Source organism: Rhinoderma darwinii, chromosome 6 (genome assembly GCF_050947455.1).
Source record: "Rhinoderma darwinii isolate aRhiDar2 chromosome 6, aRhiDar2.hap1, whole genome shotgun sequence".
Lineage (NCBI taxonomy): Eukaryota > Metazoa > Chordata > Amphibia > Anura > Rhinodermatidae > Rhinoderma > Rhinoderma darwinii.
Genome location: NC_134692.1, coordinates 12,400,867 through 12,406,678, shown reverse-complemented (window position 1 = coordinate 12,406,678; position 5,812 = coordinate 12,400,867).

Here is a 5,812-nt window from a genome sequence, read left to right as displayed (position 1 = left end):
CGGTGTAACAGGTATATATTGGGGGATGGCTATTTATGCAGCAGTTTAGACTGTTCAATAATTTGTGTGATATAATAAAACCTCGTAAATCAACAATATTAACTTCATCAACCTATCACAACCTCACAGCCAGAGAATATTTTAATGGCTGACATGATCAGCGATCAGATCCGGATATGTGACTTTGGGAATGCCCAGGAGCTGAATGTTGGAGAACTGCAGTACTGCAAATATGGGACACCTGAATTTGTGCCACCTGAAATTGTAAATCAGATGCCGATCTCTCCAGTCACCGATATATGGTAAATAAAGAATAAAATAGAATGTTATTTATTAATTACTCTAATATCACATGCTTAAAAAAACAAATAACATACTGCATACTATGAATAAGAGTATATCTAAAATAATACTGCTCCTATATACAAGAATATTACTACTATAATACTGCCCCCTATATACAAGCATATAACTACTATAATACTGCCCCTATCTACAAGAATATAACTACTATAATACTGCCCCCTATATACAAGAATATAACTACTATAATACTGCTCCCTATATACAAGAATATAACTACTATAATACTGCCTCCTATATACAAGAATATAACTACTATAATACTGCCCCTATATACAAGAATATAACTACTATAATACTGCCTCCTATATACAAGAATATAACTACTATAATACTGCTCCTATATACAAGAATATAACTACTATAATACTGCCCCCTATATACAAGAATATAACTACTATAATACTGCCCCCTATATACAAGAATATAACTACTATAATACTGCTCCTATATACAAGAATATTACTACTATAATACTGCCTTCTATATACAAGAATATTACTATTATAATGCTGCCCTATATACAAGAATATAACTACTATAATACTGCTCCTATATACAAGAATATAACTACTATAATACTGCCCCCCTATATACAAGAATATAACTACTATAATACTGCTCCTATATACAAGAATATAACTACTATAATACTGCCCCCTATATACAAGAATATAACTATTATAATACTGCCTTCTATATACAAGAATATTACTATTATAATATTGCCCTATATACAAGAATATAACTACTATAATACTGCTCCTATATACAAGAATATACCTACTATAATACTGCCCCCCTATATACAAGAATATAACTACTATAATACTGCCTCCTATATACAAGAATATAACTACTATAATACTGCTCCTATATACAAGAATATAACTACTATAATACTGCCCCTATATACAAGAATATAACTAATATAATACTGCCCCTATATACAAGAATATAACGACTATAATACTGCCCCTATATACAAGAATATAACTACTATAATACTGCTCCTATATACAAGAATATAACTACTATAATACTGTCCCCTATATACAAGAATATAACTACTATAATACTGCTCCTATATACAAGAATATACCTACTATAATACTGCCCCCCTATATACAAGAATATAACTACTATAATACTGCCTCCTATATACAAGAATATAACTACTATAATACTGCTCCTATATACAAGAATATAACTACTATAATACTGCCCCTATATACAAGAATATAACTAATATAATACTGCCCCTATATACAAGAATATAACGACTATAATACTGCCCCTATATACAAGAATATAACTACTATAATACTGCTCCTATATACAAGAATATAACTACTATAATACTGTCCCCTATATACAAGAATATAACTACTATAATACTGCCCCTATATACAAGAATATAACTACTATAATACTGCTCCTATATACAAGAATATAACTACTATAATACTGTCCCCTATATACAAGAATATAACTACTATAATACTGCTCCTATATACAAGAATATTACTATTATAATACTGCCCTATATACAAGAATATAACGACTATAATACTGCCCCTATATACAAGAATATAACTACTATAATACTGTCCCCTATATACAAGAATATAACTACTATAATACTGCTCCTATATACAAGAATATTACTATTATAATACTGCCCTATATACAAGAATATAACGACTATAATACTGCTCCTATATACAAGAATATAACTACTATAATACTGCTCCTATATACAAGAATATAACTACTATAATACTGTCCCCTATATACAAGAATATAACTACTATAATACTGCCCCTATATACAAGAATATAACTACTATAATACTGCTCCTATATACAAGAATATAACTACTATAATACTGTCCCCTATATACAAGAATATAACTACTATAATACTGCTCCTATATACAAGAATATACCTACTATAATACTGCCCCCCTATATACAAGAATATTACTATTATAATACTGGCTTCTGTATACAAGAATATTACTATTATAATACTGCCCTATATACAAGAATATAACTACTATAATACTGCCCCTATATACAAGAATATAACTACTATAATACTGCCCCTATATACAATAATATAACTACTATAATACTAACCCCTATATACAAGAATATAACTACTATGACACTGTCCCTATATACAAGAATATAACTACTATAATACTGCCTCCTATATACAAGAATATAACTACTATAATACTGCCCCTATATACAAGAATATAACTACTATAATACTGCCCCTATATACAAGAATATAACTACTATAATACTGCCCCCTATATACAAGAATATAACTACTATAATACTGCTCCCTATATACAAGAATATAACTACTATAATACTGCCTCCTATATACAAGAATATAACTACTATAATACTGCCCCTATATACAAGAATATAACTACTATAATACTGCCTCCTATATACAAGAATATAACTACTATAATACTGCTCCTATATACAAGAATATAACTACTATAATACTGCCCCCTATATACAAGAATATAACTACTATAATACTGCCCCCTATATACAAGAATATAACTACTATAATACTGCCCCTATATACAAGAATATAACTACTATAATACTGCTCCTATATACAAGAATATTACTACTATAATACTGCCTTCTATATACAAGAATATTACTATTATAATGCTGCCCTATATACAAGAATATAACTACTATAATACTGCTCCTATATACAAGAATATACCTACTATAATACTGCCCCCCTATATACAAGAATATAACTACTATAATACTGCTCCTATATACAAGAATATAACTACTATAATACTGCCCCCTATATACAAGAATATAACTATTATAATACTGCCTTCTATATACAAGAATATTACTATTATAATATTGCCCTATATACAAGAATATAACTACTATAATACTGCTCCTATATACAAGAATATACCTACTATAATACTGCCCCCCTATATACAAGAATATAACTACTATAATACTGCCTCCTATATACAAGAATATAACTACTATAATACTGCTCCTATATACAAGAATATAACTACTATAATACTGCCCCTATATACAAGAATATAACTAATATAATACTGCCCCTATATACAAGAATATAACGACTATAATACTGCCCCTATATGCAAGAATATAACTACTATAATACTGCTCCTATATACAAGAATATAACTACTATAATACTGTCCCCTATATACAAGAATATAACTACTATAATACTGCTCCTATATACAAGAATATACCTACTATAATACTGCCCCCCTATATACAAGAATATTACTATTATAATACTGCCTTCTATATACAAGAATATTACTATTATAATACTGCCCTATATACAAGATTATAACTACTATAATACTGCTCCTATATTCAAGAATATACCTACTATAATACTGCCCCCCTATATACAAGAATATTACTATTATAATACTGCCTTCTGTATACAAGAATATTACTATTATAATACTGCCCTATATACAAGAATATAACTACTATAATACTGCCCCTATATACAAGAATATAACTACTATAATACTGCCCCTATATACAATAATATAACTACTATAATACTAACCCCTATATACAAGAATATAACTACTATGACACTGTCCCTATATACAAGAATATAACTACTATAAGGGCGGGTTCACACATGGCGGAATTCCACTTAAATTCCGCTGCGGACACTCCGCAGCGTTAATCCGCAGCGGAGCCGTTTCTCCATTGACTTTCACTTTAAATTAGCAGTGTTCGTTTACACGATGCGTACAATTCCGCTGCGGAGCATAGGCTGCGGAGCGGAATTTGGTGTCCGCAGCATGCTCTGTCTGTTGCGGAGCAGTGGCGGACTCATGGCGGAATTTCTCCATTGACTTCAATGGAGATTCAAAGTTCCGCAATGAAGTCCGCAGCTGTCATGCACATGTCATGTGTGCTGCGGATACGTCTTGCTTTTTTAACTTGACATTTCTTCATTCTGGCTGGACCTATGTATTTCTAGGTCTACAGCCAGACTGAGGAAGTCAATGGGGCTCCCGTAATGACGGGAGCGTTGCTAGGAGACGTCTGTAAATAGTCACTGTCCAGGGTGCTGAAAGAGTTAAGCGATCGGCAGTAACTGTTTCTGCACCCGGGACAGTGACTACCGATCCCAATATACATGTATCTGTAAAAAAACATATAAGTTCATACTTACCGAGAACTCCCTGTTTCTGTCTCCAGTCCGGCCTCCCAGGATGACGTTTCAGTGGAAGTGACGGCTGCAGCCAATCACAGGCCAAGCACAGGCTGCAGCGGTCACATGGACTGGCGCGTCATCCAGGGAGGTCGGGCTGGATGCCGAAAGAGGGACGCGTCACCAAGACAACGGCCGGTAAGTATGAAATTCTTTTACTTTCACTAGGGAAAGTGCTGTCCCTTCTCTCTATCCTGCACTGATAGGGAGAAGGGAAGCACTTTTCCCGCAGTCTGCAGCAGCTAGTCCGCATCAATGTACTGCACATTTTGTGCAGATCCGCTGCAGAATCTGCAACGCAGATTCTGTGCGGCATCGATGCGGACAGTTGCGGAGGAATTCCGCCATGTGTGGTCATGCCCTAATACTGCCTCCTATATACAAGAATATAACTACTATAATACTGCCCCCTATATACAAGAATATAACTACTATAATACTGCCCCCTATATACAAGAATATAACTACTATAATACTGCCCTATATACAAGAATATAACTACTATAATACTGCCCCCTATATACAAGAATATAACTACTATAATACTGCCCCCCTATATACAAGAATATAGCCACTATAATACTGCTCCTATATACAAGAATATAACTACTATAATACTGCCCCCCTATATACAAGAATATAGCCACTATAATACTGCACCTATATACAAGAATATAACTACTATAATACTGCCCCCTATATACAAGAATATAACTACTATAATACTGCTCCCTATATACAAGAATATAACTACTATAATACTGTCCCCTATATGCAAGAATATAACTACTATAATACTGCTCCAATATACAAGAATATAACTACTATAATACTACCCCCTATATACAAGAATATAACTACTATAATACTGCTCCTATATATAAGAATATAACTACTATAATACTGCTCCCTATATACAATAATATAACTACTATAATACTGCCTCCTATGAATACTTTATATCTAATATCACTTTCTTATTTTGCAGGCCAGTCGGAGTCCTGACATATTTATGGTGAGATACTACTTTTTATATATTTGGATCCTTTAATCGTTCTGTGTAAAATGTAAGAGAGTAAGCAGATGTGTAAAAAAATGTTTTTAGCAATATGGGTCATTGGTCATTGCAGCCTCAGTTGACATTTCTGCTTTGTTCAAT